A 26,444-nucleotide genomic window follows, 5' to 3' on the forward strand; every position below is an offset into this window, starting at 1 on the left:
GGGCACAGAAATTGATTGACAGCATGCCAGGGTGAATTGAAAAAGAAGGGCCAACACTGCAAATATTGACTCTTTGCATAAACTTAATGTAATTGTTAATAAAAGCCTTTGTAACTTATGAAATGCTTGTAATTTTACTTCAGTATACCATGGAAACATCTGACAAAAAGATCTAAAAACACTGAAGTAGCAAACTTTTCAAAAAACAATACTTGTGTCATTCTCAAAACGTTTGGCCACAACTGTACTTCTACCTCAAGGATCCAAAATCTTTGGTTGAAATTACTCACTTGGTTGTTGTCTAGTCGTAGTCTGCATGTTCTTCTTGTGCCCCCCTGAGCTAACCCTGCTTTTCTGAAGTTTGGATGTCTGACATTAATTGGCAAATTACAAACTGGCCCTGTGTGGTTGAGGGGTGTGCCAGAAGACCCTGTGGTGGACTGGACTGGTGCTTTATCCAGGGTTGGTTGCACTCAATGCCCCTTCTCAGCCTCCAAAGACCTTGGTTTGGATAAGATATGTTCATTTTAAAGGTATGTAATACGGGCGGCTTATTGGCAAAATAAATAGCCATGGTGTATCCTGTCTAAATTGTACTGAGTTCATCTCCGGATTCCATATTTCTCCCAAAATTGAAATACTGCGGCATCAATCTATGATTTAAATTAGCCAGCCAGAGCAATTCTGAAGTAGATTTTCTTGTGTTTCAGATCATTGCATTGATGCATGACCAGACTTACTTCTGCCTGAGTGTATGAATAGAAAGATTGACATTTACAGAACAGAAATCAAAAATCCTTCAGTTATAGCAAGTCACCCAAGTCGTGATTGAACCAACCATCTAGTGGGGCAGAGGGCTAAAATTGTTAACAGAGACGGATCCTTTATTTAGAAAAACTCAAAACATAGATAAACACAAAGACAACAATCTCATAGCTTGCTTAATTACTGTAGAAGATAATGGACTTGCTCACCACAGAATCAATCTCAACCAATCTCGCTGCCATTGCTTTCCCTTCCCTTTTCTCTGACCCTCTCTCCGGACCCTGGCATTTCTTCTTTAGCCAGATGAGTGTGTTTCCACTGTCCCCCTGACCCCTCACTCTAAGGGCATCTGGGTATAAGGTGTCTCTAGAGCTCAGCCTAGTGTCATTTCTGGCTAAGTCCTGGAGTCACTTCTGGGGTCAGCAGTGGCCATTCACCTATCAGAACTTCCTCTAGCAGCTCCTGGTTTAGCTGTTTCCACGTTGCTGTCATGTGTTCTCTCCTACAGCTGTGTTCCCTCTAGTGGCCAGGAGGTGTTGCCACATCTGGGGATTCTACCCAGCACCCCTGGCCCTTTAGTATCCTGGGGAAGCATTGAAAATTTAGCTTAGACTGCAACTGTCTGTCTCTTATGCTGGCATCTCTGCTTAATGGCCTTCTAGCGCACATAGAACTGGCATGGAGCCTACTGCCCCAAGCACCTTGAGTATGGGAAAGGTGGTATATAAATAACATGTATTATTATTGTTATTATTATTGGTGCTTTTACACTTGTTGCACATCTACAGAGCCTTTTCTTCTGATAGTGTAGTTCTCTCACTGGTTTAGAGGTCTTCTATGGGGCAGAGCTCATCTTGAAAGTGCCCCATGAACCCACTTCACACCAACTCTTTATCAAATAAAGTTCTAAATAACTGAGAACTTGGAAAGGAACACATTTATTGTACAACTAGCTGTCCCCCTCTGCTCTGCCACATAGTTGTGAAACAGGAAAAACTTTAAAAATCGATAAAAAAATTTAAACAAAATACAATTCTGGCCAAGCAGAAGGTAGGTACGCTCCTACTTTGCTATTGTATCTGATCGTGTTCAGTTCTGATGGGAGAGCATGCCCCACGTAGGGAGATGAGCACGTAGCCGTGATATCTCTGCCAATGAGCAGCTACCCTCTAAAACACACATAGCTCTGATCTCTCTCTCAAAAACATCAAATATTACTCCTTAACAATCTCTAGATGATAATATCTGTTGAACAAACAGGTTTTGCTAGCTAAGTGGAGCAAGGTATGCTCCAACACATGATGAGAGGTACAGTAACTCAAACGGAGGCTGGCACGTGAGTGAGGAGGGCCCCGTCCGGCTCCCAACTCCTGAGGTTCTGCCTCCTTCTCCCCTTGGCCCACAGCCTGTCTTTCGAATTCGTGTGACTAAATCGGTGCCGCAAGCGAATTATGATACTTTGTACAATGAGAGAAGTCACAAATTCAAGCACATTATTGAAAAAAAAACAATCTAAATCCGTAAAGTAGTTCTCTCGTGAAAAGCGGCCAGACATACAGACAGACAGGCACTGGATTTTACATATAAATGCTTAACTCTCTTTTATAGATAGATAGATAGATAGATAGATAGATAGATAGATAGATAGATAGATAGATAGATAGATAGATAGATAGATAGATAGATAGATAGATAGATAGATAGATAGATAGATAGATAGATAGATAGATAGATAGATAGATTAATTAAATAAATCAAAGATATGTGAATAATTGCATACACACACACACTTAGGTCTGAACACACACCAGAATGACTAAAAAGAAAGAACATTTTAAAAGAAATAAAACTTCTGACTTGACAGTCCCAGTCCCAGTGTGGCACTATGCAGACACATTGCTGTTGGTATAAAGGAGCCACCATGACGTTTCTTGACGTCAAAGTTGACAGACCAAGAGGCGGGACCACCTATTACATCACTTCTAAGGACCACCTACATCCCCATAAAAGGAAAGTTAGGAAGTGGATTCTCTTAAAATTTTGTGGTGTTAGTGAGAAGTAAAGCAAAATGACACCCTTTACTAGCTGACTTAAAAGATCTTGCCTGAAGAAGGGGTCTGAGTTGCCTCGACAGCTTTCATATTGTGATCTTTTTAGTTAGTCAATAAAAGGTGTCACTTTGCTTGACTTCTCACTACATTCATAATGGCTAACATGGTACAACACCCTAGTACTTTCGTGGTGTTAGAAATTCAGCTTGTGAGAATTGCTTTTTTCATTGGACTTTCTATTTATTTTTCTTACTCTTATTGCGTCTGTCTTAGAATTTCGCTTGGGACTTGTTTGATTTTGGATTGGCTGTTTGGCAATGCCTTTTGCCTTTTTTGCTCTTTGATAATTCTGTTACATATTTCTGTTTTTGTAAATAAATTCTCCTTTTCCTAAAGATTCTTCTGTTACCCATTTCTTCCTAAGCCAGGGGTTCATGGTATTCCCCTTCCTTGAGGGATGTTTTTTAATTGGATATATATTTGTTGATCTTCAAGGGAAAAATGGTCCTTTTTTGCATGACCTTTGGGGATCAGAGAGCTGGGTCAGCCATTGTACAGCACCTCTGGAGCAATTGCCAGGTTAAGGGCTTTGCTCAAGGACCCAACGGAATAGGATCCCTTCTGGCAGTAACAGATACCACCACAGATTTTGATTATATTTCTGGAGTTTTCTTATGTATTTTTGAACATAACAGTATTCTCCAAATGTCAAGCAATGAAACACTGAGGGATCTTCTCATCAGTCCCCCAGAAAATAGTCTGAGGGCAGGCCTTCAGTTGTGATGTTGGGGTTCCACCAACAAAACACAAGAGAGAACATGTACTACATAGACAGTAAATAAGGATTAAATAGAACAGTGGGTACAACAAATACATAAATTTGATAAACACATTAAAAATAATTCTTTAAAATTAAGAAATACAGAAAAAAATAAACAGGAATCACAATCTGGTTGAAACACGACACACAGAGTGATCAGGTAGAATTTGGAACCCAGGTCTTTGAGGCTCCAAGGCAGGAGCAGTGATGGCTGTAATGTTTTGCCACTCCATACACAGTGTTTCTTTTTTTAAGTAATAATATAACATGACTCTAGAATTTAAGTAATGCTGTACACCAGAGAAATATTATGTAAAGAATGAAGATTTATCAAATTACCTGGAATTCCCCTCTTTAGGGGATGTGAGCAGTGCTAAACGAGAAAACAGACATTGTTTGAAAGATGAAGTGCTAAAATGTGAGGACAACATGATTATGATTTTCGTGAGATGTTTCAAATGGGAAAGCAGCTGTGAAAAAGAGAGCCAACAGGAAGTAACGCAGAACAAACCTTCCAAAGCCACATTCTCACAATGCACGGTGGGAATCTTGGCTCCAGTTCCACTGTATTTTTATTTATTTAAATCTGACAAGGGTAACACAGTGGCTCTGTGGTTAGCACTGCTGCCACACAGCTCCAAACACCTCAGCTTGATTGCTGGGCCAAGTCTGTTGTCTCCACAGTTTTTTTTTCACTTTACTAAGGTCAGGTCAGGCTGGGGAGCATGCACTGTTTACTTCCTTAGAAGACTGGCGTCCTTCAACATCTGCATGATGCTGTAGATGTTCTATCAGACGGTTGTGGCGAGCGCCCTCTTCTACACCGTGGTGTGCTTGGGAGGCAGCATTAAGAAGTAGGACGCCTTACGCCTGGACAAACTGGTGAGGAAAGCAGGCTCTATTGTAGGCACGGAGCTGGAAAGTTTGACATCCGTGGCAGAGCGACGGGCACTCAAAAGGCTCCTATCACTTATGGAGAATCCAATGCATCCACTAAACAGTATCATCTCCAGACAGAAGAGCAGCTTCAGCGACAGACTGCTGTCACCATCCTGCTCCACTGACAGACTGAGGAGATCGTTCCTCCCCCACACTATGCGACTCTTCAATTCCACCCGGGGGGGTAAACGTTAGCATTATACAGAGTTATTGTCTGTTTTTACCTGCATTTTTATTACTCTTTAATTTAATATTGTTTTTGTATCAGTATGCTGCTGTTGGAGTATGCAAATTTCCCCTTGGGATTAATAAAGTATCTATCTATCTATCTGGTACAGCGCTTTATTGCACCCACCTCACAATGAAACAGCTCGGGATCCCGGTTGGTAGCCCCCCCACCCCAGGCAGACACGCAGTCCAGTCCCACTCTCCGGATCTGACCACCTATCTACCGCACCCAGGTGTTACGTGAGCATCCCCTTGGACTGGTCTCTGAAATGAGGATAATGCGAGCCAAATCACCCTCTGGGAATCGCACCACATGGCCGTAGTGCCGTAACTGACGCTTCCTCACAATGCAGGTAATGTTCCTCATTTGGGACTCCATGCGCAATACAAAGTCAAACCAACGGTACCCAAGGATTCTCCGAAGAGACACAGTACTGAAGGAGTCCAGTCTTCATCTCAGGTCACTGAAGAGTGACCATATAGCGAAACAGGAAGCACCAGGACTCTAAAGACTTTTGTAGAGATATCGGGAGCACTACACACCACTTTCCAGTGACCTCATGACCCCCCATGCTCTCCCAATCCGTCTACTGACTTCATAGAAAGAGTCACCAGGAACCTGAATGTCAGTGCTGAGATAAGTAAACCTCTCGACGCAGTCGACACTCTCTCCACAGACAGACACACTGCTGATGGCCGTGCCCAAGCGGTCATTAAAGGCCTGAGTCTTGGTTTTTATCAGGACACTCACAATCCCAGACACTCAGACTCCTCACTCAGTCTTTCAAGAGCCCCGATCAGAGCCACTATTGACTCCACGAAGATCACGAAGATCACAGCATTGCTGGCAAAGTCAAGATCAGTAAATCTTTCTTCACCAACAGATGTCCCACAGCCGGTGGACCCCTTGACCCTCCACCAAACACCCAGTCCATGCACACATTGAACAGAGTAGAAGCAAAAACACACCCCTGACAAACCCCAGAATCAAATGGGAAAAACCCAGAGGTTGTGCCTTCACTTGTCACAACACTCACAGCACCAGTGTACAGGCCGGCCATGATATCCAGCAACTTTGGGGGTCTCCCACAAAGACTCAGGATGTCCCACAGGGCAGTATGATCAACTGAGTTGAACATTTTTTTTTTTACGAAAATTGACAAAGGCTGCAAAGAAAGTCTGTCGATATTCACGTTTGAGCTCCATGAGACCTAGAAGTCTCAGTGCCAGGATACTGCGCTGTTTACTAAACACTTGTTTATTTAATTCATACTCTGTGCCCATTTTTTCCAATGCAGAGTCATTGAGAGCCATCAACAAGGCAGGAGCAGACCCATGCAACATGCTTCAAGGGCCATTTTTGGACTGCTAACCATATGGATTTGGAGGGAGACGTAAGTATTGATAGACAGTCCACACATACAGTAAATGGAGAGAGTATGTAAACAGACGGTGACTTTACTGGGGGTCAAACGCAGGTCCCAGAAGCTGCAAGACTAAATCTCTAATGTCTGTGCCACCTAAAACAAAGATTTTGTGGTATACAGATTGTCAGGTTAAGTGTAAATATGTTCTGGGATGAAATAGCCTCCTGTCCAGAGTTGTTTCTTGCCGTGCTGTCCCCAATTCTACTGGCAAAGGCTTTATCTCCAGTGACCCTGTAATGGAATAAGAGTGAGGTCTGAACATGCTGTTGCTCTCCCAATTTATGTGTGGGCTTTCTATGACCCCCCCCCCCCCAGGGTCTCGTTCCATATTCTGCATGGTCGGCAATTAAAAACTGGCCTTCGGTAGCATGTGTATGAGTATATCCTGTCATGGGGTGGGCATTCTGTGGGCTCTGCCCCTGGACTGATTGATCCAACAGCAGGATTCAAATTCCTTGTTCTTTCAATTGAAACGCGGCCTGTGCTGAAAGGCACACTTAGTGCTGTCAATTTGTGAACTCTTTGGCTTTACACTGTTTCAAATTAAGTTAATTGGAATATTTTAAAAAATGTTTAATAGAATGAAGTATCTCTAACTCGTGGTAACATAGTGGGCAATTGCTTGGCAGTTTTTTAGTTAACAATATATATTTTTTTTAATTTCAGAGTTGTATCCTCTATGACAGTACCCATCTGTCTAATATTTTGCCTCCTTCCTTCTTTTCTTACTATGAAAATTTCCAAAAATCAGCTTCTTCTTTTTGATTTAATTAAAATTAAAGTAAAAAATACCAGAACGCATCATCTTGAACTGACACCAATACTTCCAAGAAAAACAAGTTAGAAAATGAATGCATGGCGTAACATTTAGGTGCGTTCAGGGACTTTGTTAAATGATATGAAAGCTGGTGCATTTTCACAGCCGGTGTAAGCCCATTTGAATCCCCCTTGGGGTCTAGACGACTTCTCTTGGTGATCGTAGCCCCTCGGGAGTCATACAATTAGACTTAAGACGACCAGGGAGGGGAGTGTGCATCCTCTCAACATAAACGGCACCCCTCTGTGTACATATTACAGAATTTATGGAGTGCACGCCACCTTCGCTTTCATAAACAGTGCACAGACAGACAGTACTATCAGGCTTCAACTCCTGGGGGAGTCCCCCTCCATATCTGGAACGCACACCCCTTCAGTTATGTAAACGGCACCCCTCTGTGTACATACTGCACATTTAAACTTTTCTACAGAGCAAAAGTACATTTCCTACTGTGTACACACTGCATTCATTAACTTTCCTAATTTACTTTGGGCTCTTGCGCCCCATGCCACCACTGGAAAGATAGTGACCAAGACCGCTGCCCATATTGCTCACACCTAAATCTACTATTTTACATTTTATATTTTTATTTACTTTTTCAAAGAGTTAGCTATCTCTTTTTTTGTTTATTAAATATTTTTATAACAGTAAGTCATATAAAAAAATAATCATAATAAAATGTAATTACTTATGTTAGTAGATTACATTAAATATGTGTTTTATAACAGCACATCACAATATCATGTAGTTAAAAAGGGAGCACATATAGGCTCAGTAGCTTTTAAATACTGTTAATAGTTGTGGAAGGTCTGTGACTAATTGAAGTTTTTTTTATATATAATAAAAGGGACCCTAAAAAGATAAAAATCCTAATAACCATCCAACAAGAACTTAGCACAGTAAACACAAGCTCCTTCTCAACCTTAATAAATAATAATATATAAAATAAATTTAACATAAATATGGGCGGCACAGTGGCGCAGTGGGTAGCAGTAGTAGGAGATCTGGGTTCACTTCCCGGGTCCTCCCTGCGTGGAGTTTGCATGTTCTCCCCGTGTCTGCGTGGGTTTCCTCCGGGCGCTCCGGTTTCCTCTCACAGTCCAAAGACATGAAGGTTAGGTGCATTGGCGATTCTAAATTGGCCCTAGTGTGTTCTTGGTGTGCTTGGTGTGTGTGTTCGTGTGCCCTGCGGTGGGCTGGAGCCCTGCCTGGGGATTTGTTCCTGCCTTGCGCCCTGTGTTGGCTGGGGCTGGGACCCCCGTGACCCTGTAGTAAGGATGTAGTGGGTTGGATAATGAATGGATGGAAGGAAGGATAAACATAAATATAATATATACATTGTGGGATATGGCCGGCCATTCATCCCGGCCAATACCCCCAGGCCGCTAGATGGAGCCCTCCTTGCAACATAGAGATGCCCCAAATTCCAGCAGGGCATCATGGGCTATGGAGTTTTAATACACAGCCCTGCTGGATAATGTCAGGGCCTCCAGGGAACGCTGCAGGGAGACACAGAGATGTTTATTTTCCATACAGCCCGGAAGTAAATCTCAGCCACATGATTGGAAGAAATAAAGTGCTTCCGGGCTGATGAAGAAAAGGAGTTTTCGTTTGACCCGGAAGTGCTGGATAATCACATGGACTGAGGGCTTAGAAGCACTTCCGGGTCATGAACTATAAAAAGGACGGTGGGAGATCCCAGAGCCGAGCTGAGCTGGGTGGAAGGGTGGCAACGTGTCTGGGAGTGAAGGATTATTGATTATTGTTTATTTATGAATATTGTGGAGTGGAGGGTGCTTGGTGCACATTATTATTATAAAATAAAGTCATATTGGACTATTGTCCAAGGGTTCAAGGGAGCGATAGCGCCCCCTATCTGTTACAACATATATGTATATCCATCCATTTTCCAACCCGCTGAATCTGAACACAGGGTCACGGGGGTCTGCTGGAGCCAATCCCAGCCAACACAGGGCACAAGGCAGGAAACAATCCCGGGCAGGGTGCCAACCCACCGCAGGACACACACAAACACACCCACCACACACTAGGGCCAATTTAGAATCGCCAATCCACCTAACCAGCATGTCTTTGGAATGTGGGAGGAAACCGGAGCGCCCGGAGGAAACCCACACAGACACGGGGAGAACATGCAAACTCCACGCAGGGAGGACCCGGGAATCGAACCCAGGTCCCCAGATCACCCAACTGCGAGGCAGCAGCACTACCCACTGCGCCACCGTGCCGCCCATATATGTATATATAAAGAATAAATATCACTCCAATCAATTAAACAAACTGCACTCCAACTCATACTGTGTGAACAAGGAAGTGAAATTATCAAAGAAAAATATCTATAAAATGAAAATGACCAATACTAGCACAAATTCATATTCAACATTACTCCATGACACAAGAAAAGCAACTGAAATAGGTTCCTCATCTAGCTATTAATATTAGTTAAAACACAGTAATTAATTCTAACCATCTAAATAACTAAGAACTTGGAAAGGAACTGACTTATTGTATAATGGGAATACCAATGGTGACAACTATCTTAAGAATTTTAATTTCTGTCTCAAAATAGACAGAAGTAAAAGTGGCTCTTCAGGCTGTAACTCCAAGTCTTTGTCAAATGTTATTCAGCTAAGCACAGGCACAAGCTGGAGTTCTGCTCCGTCTTTGCTATTTGCACCACTTAGCCCTTTGTCCATCTGGGTTGCAGAGACAGCAGTCTAAGTAAAGATGCAAAGACATCCCTCTTCCCCGTCAACTCCTTCAGGTGGATACTGAGATGTTACCTGGCCGGCTGAGATATACAGGATGAGTCAAAATTATGTTAACAATAATGGATTATTTTTCTTCTGCAGATACACGTGCACCATGGGTGACAGATTAACACTAGAGCAAAGAAGAGTGGTTGCAAGCTTGATGGAACTGTATCGTTTGCCAACTGTAGTTCGTCAAAAGTTTGCGGAACGATTTGCAGAATACGGACTGTGGTATCATTTACTTCCCGTGAAATGTGTGTCCAGGCTTTAAATGGTACTGTTGCTCATTGGTTTTTGAGTGTTGAACATGATGGAGAACAGGTTCGAGACATTCCTGTAAATCATCTTGCACATACGAAGTATGTTTTGTGAATAAATTGTTTCCGACATTCAAATGTTAACATAATTTTAACTCACCTTGTATAATCATTCCAGAGTGTCCTGGGTCTGCCTTGATGTCTCCTCCTGGGTGTACATGTCCGAAACAGACATGGAAGGAACACTTCAATTGGCTCCTTTTGATGTGGAAGACCCGCGGCTCTACTTTGAGCTTTTCCAAAATGTCTGCACTTCGCACCCTATCTCTAAGATTCAGCACAGACACCCTATGAAGGAAGCTAATTTCTGCCGCAATTTAGTATTTTTTGTTCCCTACCCATAGCTCGTGACCATAGTGAGGGTATGAACATAGATGAACCAGTAAATTTAGAACTTTGCCCTTTGGCTCAGCTCTCTCTTTACCACAGCTAACCATTAACAATATTCACATGATTGTTTTTTACCATCACAAGGACTCCATAGTGTTAATGGGACTACGACCACCCAGTCTACATGTGTTTTGTAGACTTAAAAAAAGGCATATGACCACGTCCCTCAGGGTTTTCTGTGTGGTGTATTTCAGGAGTATAGGTACCAGATCATCTGTGGTGGGCTATTCAGTCCCTGTTCACCTGGAGTGAAAGCTTAGTTTGCATTGCCGGCAGTAAGTCAGCCCTTTGTCACTGATTCTGTAGATAACTTTTATGGACAGAATTTCTAGGAGCAGGCAAAAAGTGGAGGGTGTCCAATTCAGTAGTCTCAGGCTTGCATCTCTGGTTTTTGTGGATAATGTGGTCCTGCTGGCTTCATTGGCCTCTGTTCTTAGACACGCACTGGGGTGGTTCAAAGTTGAGTGTAAAGCAGCCGGGATGAGAATTAGCACCTCCAAGTCTGAGGAAATGGTTTTCTCAGCGAGAAAAGGGTGGACAGCCCCCTCCGGGTTATGGATTAGGTGCTGCCTCAAGCAGAAGAGCTTGAGTATCTCGAGATCTTATTCATCCCTTTGTATGCGGTAGAAACACAGTGCAGTCCTTGTTATATGCCCCGTGGCTCTGGTCTTCTGCTGTACATAAACTGCAGTTCTTTTCTAACCCCATAGTATCTTTATATCACTTAAGGGAGCTGCACCTTCATGTGTAAAACCTGAAGAGAAAGGGAACTAGAACAGAGCTAATGAACTGAACCAGTTCTTCAACAGGTTTGATTTATCTTTGTCAGTTCAGCCCTCCCCCACCACTGCTAGCCTCTGTATGCAAGCTGCGGAGGTACCGGAATCCCAACTGTCATTGCTACCCTGCACAACCCACAATGACATCACACTTGTGGTCTCCAGTCCCCTTCCACTTCCTGGACTGACTGTCTCTGCTGATCAAGTGAGGAGAGAGCTGAGGAAACGCTGTATGAATAAGGCTGCAGGGCCAGGTGGAATCAGTCCCAGGATGTTGAAATAATGTGCCAGCCAGCTCTGTGGAGTCCTCCAGCACCTGTTACCCCATTCTTTAAGTTTGCAGAGGGTTCCCCAGCTGTGGAAAACATCCTGTATGGTTCCAGTGCCATAGAAAGGACATTTCAAAGGACTTCAGACCTGTTGCTCTTACTTCATGCATCATGAAGACCTTAGAGAGTGTGGACCTGAAACAGCCCAGAGCCCTGGCTTTAGAATAAGTTGATCCTCTGCAGTATGCCTACTGTAAGTCATGTAGTGTCACGTCAGCTTAATGTGAAGGCAAAATCTTTACACATTTTGATTCCAAGGCTCCCAGTATGTTAGACGTCTTTCCATAGGAAAACAGCTTGGACATGGAGAAGAAATGACATAATTCATGTCATTGGCATATCCAGAAACCTGCAGCTAATCGGTTGTTAAAACACGCCCTGACACTTCGTTCCGTTTGGTTGATTTATGGACATTGGTTCATTTGAAAATATTCCCTATGCCATCCACAGAAATGGAGAAGGATAATTCAAATAGAGCTGCAGAATAGCAATGACAAAATATGTGTGATCTAAGTATGATGTGTGAATCTCTCAGATTTGGGGGTCATACTTATGCATGATGCCACGTATGCGTGTCAGATGACCTCCTCACAGGCTCGTTCAAGGTATGTGATAATCCGCTGGGGCAAAGGGTGTGCTATTGCTAACATTCTTTCCTCCTTCTCTCCCCACAGCTCCGAGAAGCTGCCCAGTGGAGGCACTCAGCCACCCCACTTCTGTTTTGATAGCTATAAGAAGCCCAGTTACCCACCAGATTGAGCCACAGTGAAACGACCCCTTATTTTTGCGGGTAAGAACTGGATACCTTTTGTGTATACTGCATTTCACCTAAGGGGTGGCAGGACAACGTCAAGGGCATTTCTTTTGTTGGATTTTTTTTTGTTCAATTAAACAGAATGACCCAGTTGGTGTCCCAACTTCTATCCTTCCACAACCTGTCATTCCTGCATCCTGCCACAATGATTAATTACATAGGTTAGGGTTAGGGAAAGAGCAAGGTTCCCATAGGCTCTGTCCACAATGCTGCCAAGTTGAGTTAGGGTTAGGGTCAGGTAGTTTACAGATAACAGAAAATGTGACACCTACTTCACCATTGAGCTACTTACTTAAGCCATGGGAAAGTGTACGGATGATAAAAACAAGCTATGTGTGGGAACTCGATGAGCCCCTGTACTGGCCACTGTAAACAATATGAAATTTCCCATAACAAGTAAGGTTCCTTCAATCAGAAATAATCAGTTGAGCCACACAACATCATAGGCAGGCTCGGATCCCCTGAGGCTGGCTTTTTTACCCTACGGTGCCCATCAGATAGCGTGTGCCTTCTGCTTTTGGTGTCAGTTCACCTGTGTAAGCTAAACGCAGACAATAGCGTCATTTGTGATTTCCAGCTCTCCCTTCTACAGCTTGTTTATTCTGCTATTTCCTCTAAAGTAACATTCCCAAAGGACACAACTTCCACTTATTTTCTTGTGTGCATTTTAAAGCTACCTCTGAAGAAAATAAATAAATAAATAAATAAAACAAAGAAAACAACCCTGAAGCTGCCTATAAGAACAGAACTAGGCCTTTCAGTTTGCAGAGAGTGTGCTGGTTTTCTTTTTCCACAGAGGCAGCCGAACTTGTGAGAAGGAAACATATCAGTCTGCAGGAATCCAGGTTCAGTGCAAAGTTTACTAGGTCAGCCTGGCTGTGGAATGGAGCCAGCCAATAAGGAAGAAGCCTGCATGTCTGGAGGAGCCAGGCACTGCTGCGAGACTGTGTGAACTACACTCTGCGGGCATCATGTGAAGTGTGGGTGTGCGGCTCAGACACGGGAGGGGAGGCAAAGCCAATGGGAAAGGCGAGGAGCCGCTGGCCTGCTGCGCTCTTTTTGTAGGGAGGCCTTTCTGTTTTTCATGCCATTTGAGGACATTTTCATGGAAAGCACAAAGTGAATGTGTGTTGCTTCTCTGCTCCTGATTAACAGGATACAAAAGCAAATTTGTTGGAATTGTCTGGTTCTGTCATTATACTTGCTATGTAGGGAGGACCGACAAACAGCACACAAGAAAAATGGCTGTAACAGTGATCACCTGGTTCCACAGCAGTGTGGCAAGGTGAACCATGGGTATAACAGATATAACAAAGAACGTTACTTTGAGTTGGCGTATCTGTTTAAAAGGAATAGTTAAATAAAAAGCACTCACCTTTGTACAATGTTTGAAATGTGCAAAAGTGCTGCTGTGAGCAAACTGCCTCTGTTACAGAGGCACGGAGCTCTGAAGTACATGTGGGGCTGAATGGAAGCCTTCACAGATCCATATGTCACCCAAGTTCAAGTGCCAGTTTCTCCATTGTTACTGGAAAGAGAAGGGGAGCGTCTTTAGTATAGAGTCAATGTTAATTTCTCTTTCTCTCTCTATATATATACATATATATATTTGCGTGAATCAGAGAGATACACTGCGGGCCGAGGGGGTGGAGGGTCCCCCTCACTCATGCGCCAGCCTCTGTTCGAGTCGCTCTACCTCTCGCCACATGTTGGAGTGTACCTCGCCTCCACTTAGCCAGTGATATCTGTTTGTTCAACAGAGATTATCATCTTCAGATCGTTAAGGAGTAACGTTTGATGTTTTTGAGAGGGAGATCAGAGCTACATGTGTTTTAGATTGTAGCTGCTGATTGCCACAGATATCATGGCCACGTGCTTTTCTCCTCATGCGGGGGATGCTCTCCCGTCACACCTGACCACAATCAGATACTGTGCCAACATTTATTGATTTTTAAAGTTTGTCCTGTTTCACTACTACATAGGCGCAGCCGTGGGGGACAGCTAGTTAAGAATAAAAAGAATCCTGTAGCCTGTAGTGGAGTGCACATTGGGTGATGTTGGGGTCCCGAATGAGGCACATGACCTGCATTGGGAGGGAGCATCAGTTACGGAACTACGGCTGTGTGGCGTGATTCTCCGAGGGTGATCCAGCTCACAGGATCCTCACTGTTGTGGACCTGATAGGCTGGACCAGGCCAAGGGGACGCCCACGTAACACCCGGCAGCAGCAGATAGAGGGTCATTTCCGGAGGGTAGGACTGTGTGTCTGCCTGGGGTGTTGCCAACCAGGATCCTGAGCTGTTTTGCCATGTGGTAGGTGTGGCAACGTGCTGTAGCAGTGCATGCTCCCCAACCTGACCTGACCTGACCTGACCTGGTGTGCTTGAGCACGACATGCTATTAGTTCACACATGTGCTCACGCGAGGAAGATAGCAGATTAATAGAGGGCTTCCACAGGCATGTCATGTAATATGAAGAATGTGTGTGTTTGCATCTACCACGAAGGGACAAAGAGGGTGGTCATGGTACTAGATTGGCCGGTATATCAGCAACCGAATATAAAATGTGCTTCTGGTCATTTGACGACTAGAGCAGGGAAGGAGTCCAACTGAAAATGGTAGGGATTAGCTTTAGTGCTTTATTTTCACTAGGAAAATTTTAAATATAACTCCTAGTAGTAATTAAATTTGGCTGAAGTATACACTGTATTTATTTTTCTGGATTTGATTTTGTGGTGCAAATAGTTTTGGATATACGTACATTATGTTTTCTTGTAAATATTTTTGCTTCATTTTTGTTCCAAGGATCTCTTCCTCAACTACCTTTGTTTTTTGTATGTTTGTTTCATTGTCGTTTGGTTTTTAGAGTGAACTGTAAATACTGTACATATTCTCTATTTTTTGTTTCTGGCCATTTTCATCTTTGCTTGTGTTGTGGTTCAGCATGCTATGACAACCGATCCCAAGAAATGTCGGGGCACCTGCTGGGTCACCCCACTGAAATGATAACGTAATACTTAAGCAGAAATGGCGCATATAAAAGGCATAGCCCATAGGTAATTGGTTCAGAACTCTGACTCTATTGAGCATCAATCCAGAATGAGTGCTTCTGTGAGTGCCTCAGATTTATGGTCCTCTGACCGGATGGGGCAGAGTCAGAAGCCTTCACTGGGCGTCTTTTTCTGGCTGTGAGAACAGAAAGAGATGATAACGTTAGCAGCAATGCCCCCTATCGCCCCGATGCGGGATTGCTTACTCAGGATGGTAAGAGGGGTGATCTACAGACACACATGTATGACAGTGTATCATCACAGAGGGACTCGGTTTCAAAGTCCCCATGACAACTGAGTTATTTTTATATTGCAGTCTCGTAAAATATTGCACCATTGTTTTCACACAATTGCTTCTCTGTGTCTCAATCTCTTCCTCTGATCTTGTTCGGTCTTGAACTACAAGGTGCCCAGAGTTTAGTATGATGCCCAATACCTGCAACACAGACCATCACTAGCAGTTATCAGGCAATGGAGCTAATTTGAGTGGCAAGACTCTAGAGGAGCGTTTCTTAAACTCAGGGTCGCAGACATATTTGTGATGGGTCAGTCACAGTCACTACACGACTGTGAAGTTAAATTAGTTTGTTCAAGTGCAAATCTGGTGGCGTGTGATAAACCACCCTCTGTTTATGCGATCCCAGCCTATAAACACCACTGATGTATCATAGAGAGCTTTTGTTTCTATGCTACACTAATACAATCCAGTTGGGAAAATCCCTGTTTAACTGAAATGAGTAGAATGCACGGTATCGGAAAGATCTTGTGTCCGTAATTAAATCTGTGCCATCGGAGCTGTGCCCTTCAGTGTTGTTCTTGGTCAACTGACATCAAATTCCTAGGAACATCTTCCTTTCTTTCAGATGTGGAGAAAGTGGTGGAGTCAGGTGAAAGCACGGATGACATTAGAAGGCGATATTATGTCTGGTACTGTATAATCTTCTTCCCAATACCTCCCCGGTGCACAGTTAAAATGGTGCCCATGAAACACTCAAGAAGCCAATATGTCTGACAATATATATATGTATATAAAATATGACATTCTCAAAACAGCTTACAGTCTTTAGGATTGGAAGGAAAAATGGAGTTCCCAAGGAAAGCCCACCCTGACTCAGGCACCACGAAAAGTGAAATGTCAAACATATAACAGTACCAAAAATGAGTTAACTTGTTTTGTCTTGTATTATAACATACTGTACTGCTCATTTACATTAAAACAAAAAAATATAAAAAGAATGAAGTGTAAACAAGAAACGAAGGGTGGGATGGTTAGGTGGTAAAAATACAGATACCAATTTTGAATACTGGACTTAATGGCCTGCTGTAGTGCATCTATTAATTACTGACTGCTATGGAAGACGTCTTGTTTCATGGCAGTCAGTGACTAATAGGTGCACTGTAGGTAGCACCTATTGTAATGTCATTTGTGCTTTGTGAGTCTAATTATCACCAAGCAAAGCCTTTGTTAAACGATAAGTTATTTTTTCACAATCATGGTGTGCATTAATTTGACATGGGTGATTTCTGTTTTAAATAAATACAGAGCCACCTCTTTCCTACAGGTATCGAACCACTCTTTTACAGTAACAAACTACGATTTCAGGTTTAAAAGTTCTAATTCTCATCCTAGATGCATCTCATTCAGCTAAGAAGCGCTCTAATGCACACCATAGGTCGAGCTGGAAATTCCCTCAAGAACTTACCGGGACCCTTATTATCTGCCCTTGAAAATAATGAACAGCACAGGTGAAACCAGTTGGTGGAGTTCCAACATTATAAGCAACAGACTCAACTTAATGCCAAATATGCAAACACAACTCTCAGTTCAGAGACTGTCTACTCTTATAGCACATTCCACAAAACATCATGCAGTGCGTTGTTGTAAGCCTCTTTGAAGACCATGTAGGACATTGCACACAAGATTGGCAAACTCCAAAAATAAGTCCACAAGGACAAAAGGGTTTTTCTATTGTTCCACAGTAAGAATGGAACCTGGATATGTGTTGTGTTCATTCTGGACAAATGATGTGTCCAATCAGGCAAAGTGTAACTAACAAGTGGCACAAATCTAATGAGGTCTTTGTTTTTTGAGCTCTTCCAGAGGGTGGTCAGTAGCAAAGATCCATACACAAAAGTTGTTAGATTGTTTTTTGTCAAAACAAACATAAAGTCAACACCAGAAACATGTGTGGTGGAGTCTCATAAATGGTAAAATAGTGTGTGATGCCTAAAAAAAGCCAGCCAGGACCTTCAAAGACCTTCCCAGATAAGGCCTTACCCCAGGTAGCCAGACCAAACTCCGAATGTTATTTCTTACTAGCTGTTTAAGCCCGAGCTCCTAGAAACCATGGATTCTGACACTTCAATCAATCAATCGCATCAGTTGTGCATTAGTAGTTAAGCGAGGTAATCTTTTCTCTGTGGTTTCATTTTTCCGACGTGCTCACCTCCGTTGTCTATCAGCGGCTAAGCGTGTTTCTCTCTTTTCTCAGCGCTTTCACTTTGGTGACAGAGTTGCTTTCTTTGAGCTTCATGCTGTAGCCTCGCACTTCCGGGGTTCATTGCATTTCCGGACCGGACAGACAGACACACACACTTCCACGCGTAGACATTTATATGTAAGATTGTTTACCTAACACCTTTATCCAAGGCAACTTACAACATCTGAGAAATAATTGGTTGCATTTCTTTTGTTCTCTACAATTGATACTCATAATCAGACAGTGTCAGTAACGGGATTTGAACTTCCAACCTCAGGGTCTGAAGTCCAAGGACTTAAACACTACGCCACACTGCCTGTAGGCTTTTGGCAGTCTCTGAGATGGGAAATAAGCTATAGAAGTTCAAACAACTTCATATAGCTCCAACATATATGAAATACCCTTAAAGAGAGTGGATTACTGTCAACCTCTGGCTTTGAACTGACAAAGCCCACACCAAAAATATTTATAAATTAAGAGTTTGTTACACGCACAAAAGAGGAAAAAAAACAGCGAGAAAAGGGCAAAAAGGGGTTGACTCACCAAGGCTAACAAATCAAATCCATAATGTAATACAAAGAATGCAAAGACAAATAAATACAAAAATACACTACGTCAGAAAAATCATACGAAAACTATACTTAAAATAATGACTCTCACAACTTTCAAAGATAACCTGAAGGAAACTGTCTAATCCACCATAATATAAAGGTGGAGGGTGGTCCCTCAGTTGTAACATCAGGGTGGACACACCTGTTGGGGTTCCACCCACAGAACACAAAGAATTGATGCAAAATTAAAGAGAAAATATGTAATTACAGAATAATTAGATTTTATATTTTATTGTTTTTCTTCATTTCTAGTTATTGTTTGTCTTATTTGTGGTATTTCTGTTGATTTTGTTTATTATTGAGTAGTTATTTACTCTCTTGTTAAATTTGAATATGTTCCTTGTACTTTGTGGGTGGTTCTCTAAAAGACAAGACCACTCTGATACCATAGCTGCGGGGTCCTGCTTTTGGCTTTATATTCAAGCCAGAAACAGAATTCAGTAGTCAAGCATTTTATTTTTAGCTTAGCTTGTGAGTATCACTGTTTCTGTATTGGATTTCTGGTTATTTTTTATCTCTTGCTTTTGTCTTAAAGATTTTGATTCAAGACTGTGTATTGGGATTTTGGCTTGCTGAGAATTGCCATTTTAGGCATATCTTTTTTCTCTATTTTTGCTCTTTGGAGCACTTTGCTTGTATTTTAAAATTTTGTTAATAAAGCCTCCATTTTAATAAAGATCGTTTAATGCCATTTTGTTCACAAGCCAAGGTTGACAGTTACCCTCCTACTTGGGCTTTCTGTATATTTTGGGGGGGTTTATGTTTCTTTTGAAGTGTTCAGTCCCTTTTGGGCTTGCAAGGCCCAAGGCAGGCTATTGGAGTTGGGATTAAGCCTCACTAGGGTGAGGCCTTTCCAAGAAGGCAATTGAGGCCTGGCCTGGCCAGTAAAGCCATTTGTGGGTCATTTTAACAGGTGTCATACCCATTTTGCTCTGTTTGAATTCTCCAAATCACAATAACAACAAAAAAAAAACACACACACACGCATCGGAGAATCTCCATTCTCGCTTCCCAGCATTGCCTATCCCAGTAAGGCTGTAAAGTTTAACTTTCGTCCTGTTTTACGTTTCTTCTCAATGACAGGCCTATGAACTTTCAGTTCTATTGTAATCAAGTCAAGAACAAAGGCTTGCCCCTCTGTTTGTATTATTGAAAATCATATAAGTGATAAAAAAAATGATGGTGCATATGCATCGGCAAGCAGAAAATTATTTAGTATTCTCAAACCACAGCGCAGTACAGTCTTTGAAACACTAGTCAGATATTTTGAAATGGGTTCTTGCTTTGTAGTGCAGTCCTTTTCATTCGTCTCCATCAAAGTACGATCTTCAAGGTCTCTCTCTAAGTGGTAAACAAGCCTGCAAGGAACGGCATTAGGAGGTGAAATCTCTCAGCTTTCAAAAGTTTCTTGGAGATGTGATCCATACGCCTCACATAGCAAACCCCCTGGTGAATTATATAATATGCCTGTGGAGTGATGTTTTGTTCTTTGGGTCCACCGAATGTTTTATATCAATCAGCAAAAGTAATTATTGGAAAAGATGTGCTACGCTTCTGTTACGTACAAATGAACTCCTTGAAGGATAATTTCACTTCTAAGGCCATCTAGCTTATTGATCTCCAGTGTACACTCATCCTCTTATAAAGCTGGCATCAAGAAGACGTCTTCAAAATGCATGGCTGATTGCAAAATTGCTGAAACAGGATGGGTTTGCTTTTAGGATGCTTCTCCAAAACTGCAAACAACAACATATTTGAGTCTGGAAAACACACATATTGTTGTTTTGTTCCTTTCTACTGAAGTTGTGGAATTATCCACATTTTTTTTTAGTTTTGTTTTAAAACACTAGCATCTAACCCTTCATATTGAAGGGTGAAATAGAAGGAGAAAAGAAAAGAAAAGCAGTGTCTTAGCTTAATAAATCATGGGCCTCATAACATTTACCATACGCGTAAAGTTTCATCCATCTGTAAAGTGGTAATGGATAATGCAAGGGACAACGGAATGAATCTCATATGATTTAGCTCATCCCCTAAAAATATGATTTGATAAGTTGAAATTTTCTGCTTTATTTTAGTAGTACTAGGGTGTTGTACCGTGTTAGCCATTGTGGATGTAGTGAGAAGTCAAGCAAAATGGCACCTTTTATTGGCTAACTAAAGAGATTACAACAAGAAGAGACCTCAACTGCCTCGAAAGCTTGCATGTTGTAATCTCTTTAGTTAACCAATAAAAGGTGTCATTTTGCTTGACTTCTCTCTGCTTTATTTGAGAGTAACTTTGTGGCACAACAGTTAACATTGCCACCTCTCTGTTTTAGAGACCAGTGTTTGAATGTTGCTTTTGTGGAATTTGCCAGGTCTTCTTGAGATTGGATGCGATTTTCTCTAATGATGATAATGACAATTAAATAAATAAATAAAGAAGATGAAGATTAAATTGGGGCGGCACGGTGGCGCAGTGGTAGCGCTGCTGCCTCGCAGTTAGGAGACCTGGGTTCGCTTCCTGGGTCCACCCTGCGTGGAGTTTGCATGTTCTCCCCGTGTCTGCGTGGGTTTCCTCCGGGCGCTCCGGTTTCCTCCCACAGTCCAAAGACATGCAGGTTAGGTGGATTGGTGATTCTAAATTGGCCCTAGTGTGTGCTTGGTGTGTGGGTGGGTTTGTGTGTGTCCTGTGGTGGGTTGGCACCCTGCCCGGGATTGTTTCCTGCCCTATGTTGGCTGGGATTGGCTCCAGCAGACCCCTGTGACCCTGTGTTCGGATTCAGTGGGTTAGAAAATGGATGAATGGAAGATTAAATTGACTATCAACTCTAAATGTGAGTGAGTGTGAGAGAGCATACTGGTAATAGAATAGTGTCCTACCCAGCATTCTAGGCACTCTCATGATAAGGTGCCATATGAGAGGTTGGGCATCAAATTAAAAGAAGTGGCAGTTCAGGGTGATGTTTGTAAATGGGTGCAGAATTGGCTCAGACACAGGAAGCAGAGGGTGATGGTGTGAGGAGCCCTATCAGAACTGGCTGATGTTTAGAGTGGTGTCCAGCAGGGGTCAGTGCTAGGGCCGCTGCTATTTTTAATATATATGAATGATTTACATAGGAATATAAGTAACAAGCTGGTCAAGTTTGCAGATGATACCAAGATAGGCGGATTAGCAGATAATTTGGAATCCGTTATATCATTACAGAAGGACTTGGACAGCATACAGGCTTGGGCAGGCTTGTGGCAGATGAAATATAATGTCAGTAAATGTAAAGAATTACACATAGGAAGTAAAAATGTTAGATTTGAATACACAATGGGCAGTTGGAAAATCGAGAGTACAGCTTATGAGAAGGATTTAGGAGTTATAGTGGACTCTAAAGCTTTCGACTTCTCGACAGTGTTCAGAAGCCATTAAAAAGGCTAACAGAATGTGAGGTTATATAGCGCCTTGATGTTTGGAGTACAAGTCACAGGAGGTTCTGCTGAAACTTTATAATGCACTGGTGAGGCCTTGTCTGGAGTTCTGTGTGCAGTTTTGGTCTCCAGGTTACAAAAAGGACATAGCAGCACTAGAAAAGGTCCAGAGAAGAGCGACTAGGCTGATTCCAGGGCTACAGGGGATGAATTATGAGGAAAGATTAAAAGAGCTGAGCCTTCACAGTTTAAGCAAAAGAAGATTACGAGGAGACATGACTGAAGTGTTTAAAATTATGAAGGGAATTAGTCCAGCGGATCGAGACAGTGACTTTAAAATTAGTTCATCAAAAACACAGGGACACAGTTGGAAACTTGTTAAGGGTAAATTTCGCACAAACATTAGGAAGTTTTTCTTTACACAAAGAACAATAGACACTTGGAATAAGTGACCAAGTAGTGTGGTAGACAGTAAGACTTTAGGGACTTTCAAAACTCGACGATGTTTTTTTGGAAGAAATACATGGATAGGACTGGCGAGCTTTGTTGGGCTGAATGGCCTGTTCTTGTCTAGAGTGTTCTAATGTTCTAATTCGTTCTTGACTTGTCCCCATTGGTGCTTCACAAAGTTACAAAAAGTACGTTTGGAAATTGCCACTCGATCCCATTTCTAGATTCTGGAATGCTGAGGCTATTCCCAGAATAATTTGGTGCAATCCAAAGACCAGCCCTAGATGAGGTTCCAATTCATTATAGCAGTGCTTCTCGACCATTTGGTGTCGTGACCCACTTTTCTCCCATATATGCGTCTTTGTAACCCAATTGATGAATCAAGCGTGATTGTCAAAGTGGGTTTGTTTATGATAAATTCAGCGCAACAACTGGAGCAGCAATCCACTTCAATCCGCTTCACGACCCTCTACTAATACAAATTATAGCAACACGTGACCCACTGGCGGCAACCCATGTCCCAAAAGTGGGCCGCTATATAGTGGTAGAGAAACATTGCGTTATAAAGTACACACCCTCACATTTTAGGGATGCCAATTCATGAAATGTGGGAAGAAACTGGAGTACCCAGGAAAAAAAGCCAACTGGACACAAAGAGAGCATTGAAACTTTATTGGGGTTTGAATCCAGGACCCTGGATAAGTGAGACAGTAGTCCTAACTACTATACTAACTACTTGTAAATGTAATACAGTTAAAGGAAAACAGATAAAAATTCAATAAAAGCACAAGCTACTATCCATAATTTAGTGAGAATAACATTAAAGTGTTATTCTGATCTCATCAAAGAAACCATCTGCAATGGGCACATTAGTTTATTTATTATGCTGTTGAAACTGTGGAATTAAACTACTACAGTTTTTTATATTGATTATTATAATGTATTGTTTTTCTCAGCACAAAGCTTCTTTGCCTTAACAGCAGATAAGTAAATTGAAAAACAGAAAGAAGGCACACTAGTCTATCTTCAAAATTTTTTCTGGATAAAAATTTTACAATTAAATTAGTAGACTTCCTGACCAGGTTAATTTTGTTGTATCCTTGGATTGTATTTATTTCCTGTTTCAAAGTTGATTGGTTATGTTATTTCTGTTAGCTTTGTTTGTAATTTGGTAATTATGTACCGTTTCTTTAAACTGGGGTATATTCCATGTACTTTGTGGGTGAAGCCAAAGGTGGCGGGCTCATCCTGACATCACTGCTCCTGGATCCTCCGACTGGCTATAAACCTCAGTCAGAAAGAGAGATCCAGCAGTGTCAAGAAGTCATCTTGTGAGTACTGCTGTTTCTTTAGATTTACTGCTTTTTGTAATTTCTTTGCTCCTTTTTCTGAATTTTTGGCACTGGATTGTGTATTGGGATTGGTTAACCTTTCATTGTCTTTTTAGCCACAGTCTTTGTTGCAATTTTGATCATTTTGAACATATTGGTTTTGACTATCTATCTTTTTTGGTCTGTCAATACCACCTGCAACCTCAAAAAGGCACAGCAACCATTCTCTCTTTTACTATGGAGGCTGAACAGCTTTGGGGAACCAAAATCCTGGCCAAGTTCTACTGTTGTACAATTGAAAGTATCCTGACTATAAGCATCACAGTATGGTTTGGTAACCTGACTTGCTGGGATTGCAAGATCCTCCAAAGGACTGTCCATACTGCCTCTAAAGTCATTGGGGCTGACTATCTACAGCTTCATACCATCTACTCCACCTGATGTCTGAGGAAGGCTGAATCCATCATCTCTGATGACAGCCATTCAGCTCATCCTCTGTTTTCACTCCTGCCTTCTGGTAAATGTTACTGAAGCCTTCACCACACCACTCTGCATGTTTCTGATACAGCTTCTTTGCCCTGATGCTGCCTGCCATGTACTGTACCCACCTTCTGCTTTAAGAGTAATTCTGTTGTATGTTACAGGTGCACTGCCATCTTTTATTATAACTACTGTTAAACTGTGCAATCTATATGTCTGTACTTTTCTGTATAGCACTAGGTATATTTTGTTTATTATTCTTATTTTTTAATACATCATCTTATATATATATATATTGTGAAAGATATGGGGTGCTCTCGCTCCCTTAAACCCTCGGACACCATGCCAGACACCAGATAAAATTCCAAAATATTGGTTTTATTATAATAAATACGTGCACAAAGCACCTACACTCCACTATAGTCCAATAAACAATACACAATAATCAATACTCAATCCTCCAATCTCCCAGATGCGTTGCCACCCTTCCACCCAGCTCAGCTCAACACTCTGGTGTTTTTCAGAGTCTTTTATAGTCTCTGACCCGGAAGTGTTTCCCAACCTTTAGTCCATGTCACTCCTTCTCACTTCCGGGTCAGATAAAAAGTCCTCTTCTTGATCCCGGAAGTACGTCATCTCCCTTGTCGCTGTGACTAAGACGAACTTCCGGGTTATAGGGCACAAACGACTCTCTGAATCTCCCTGCAGCTTCCTCTGTTGGCCCCTGTGGTATCCAGCAGGGGTGTAAAGGAAAACTCCATCGTCCATGATTCCCTGCTGGTATCCGGGGCACCTCCATGCTGCAGGGAGAGCTCCATCTGGTGGCCTGGGGGTATTGGCCGGGATGACAAGCTGGCCATATATCACAATATTATATATATATATACAGTATATATATATATATATATATATATATATATATATATATATATATATATATATATATTATATATATATACTGTACATAAATAAAATCCTAAGCCTAAAAGTGCAATGACTTTATGTCACGTTTTTTGTCATGCTTTAAATCAGGTTTTTTTTAAAACCTACATATATATGTTTGGTATCATTCTTTTCAGAATTTATCGAACTTTAATATGATGATGTTAGATTTTCAGATTCTTATTCCATTTTTAAATTATAAACAAAAAAAATATCAAGAACTCACTTCCTGCAAGACAAGACTTTGTGCCATGAGATAATAACCATGCCTGGGGCCGGAAATAAAAGACAAAGAGTAGGAAAGGTGCTGTACAGGCTTTTAAAAGTTTGAAGCGCCACATGAGATGCAGATCACGCAGAATGGCAGCAGCCGCAGCAGCAGCAGCAGCAAGCCAGCAGCTGATCGAGCAAAGAAGAGGTAAAAAAAAACTGTATTTGTTTTCCATTTTATCAACGTTTAAGAGGGGTTTCGGAGGAGCGGCTGTGGCTCCTTGGGGTGTGTTCAGCCCCCCTCTTCACAATGTGAGCGGCAGAGATGCGAAGTGGCTGGCGCATAGTACAGTAAAAGGGGGGTTGGCAAGCGAAGTGAGCAGGGGGAAACCCCCTAGTGTATGTATATATATATATATATATATATATATATATATATATATATATATATATATATATAGGCGGCACGGTGGCGCAGTGGGTAGCGCTGCTGCCTCGCAGTTGGGAGATCTTGGGACCTGGGTTCGATTCCCGGGTCCTCCCTGCGTGGAGTTTGCATGTTCTCCCCGTGTCTGCATGGGTTTCCTCCGGGCGCTCCGGTTTCCTCCCACATTCCAAAGACATGCAGGTTAGGTGGATTGGCGATTCTAAATTGGCCCTAGTGTGTGCTTGGTGTGTGGGTGTGTTTGTGTGTGTCCTGCGGTGGGTTGGCACCCTGCCCGGGATTGGTCCCTGCCTTGTGCCCTGTGTTGGCTGGGATTGGCTCCAGCAGACCCCCGTGACCCTGTGTTCGGATTCAGCGGGTTGGAAAATGGATGGATGGATATATATATATATATATATGGTTGAAATAGTTTACTGTCAAATAAATGCAAAGAGTACGCGACACGTGTTTCACCCTCATTCTGGGCTCATCAGGCGTACACACTCCACTGCACTCCCTCTCGGGAATCGAACCTCGGACGTCAGCGCCAGAGGCGATGTCCCTAACGTTGCGCCACGGCGTGTGGTTCATTTATTTGACAGCATGTAGATCGGGGT

Source organism: Erpetoichthys calabaricus, chromosome 13, assembly GCF_900747795.2.
Source record: "Erpetoichthys calabaricus chromosome 13, fErpCal1.3, whole genome shotgun sequence".
Lineage (NCBI taxonomy): Eukaryota > Metazoa > Chordata > Cladistia > Polypteriformes > Polypteridae > Erpetoichthys > Erpetoichthys calabaricus.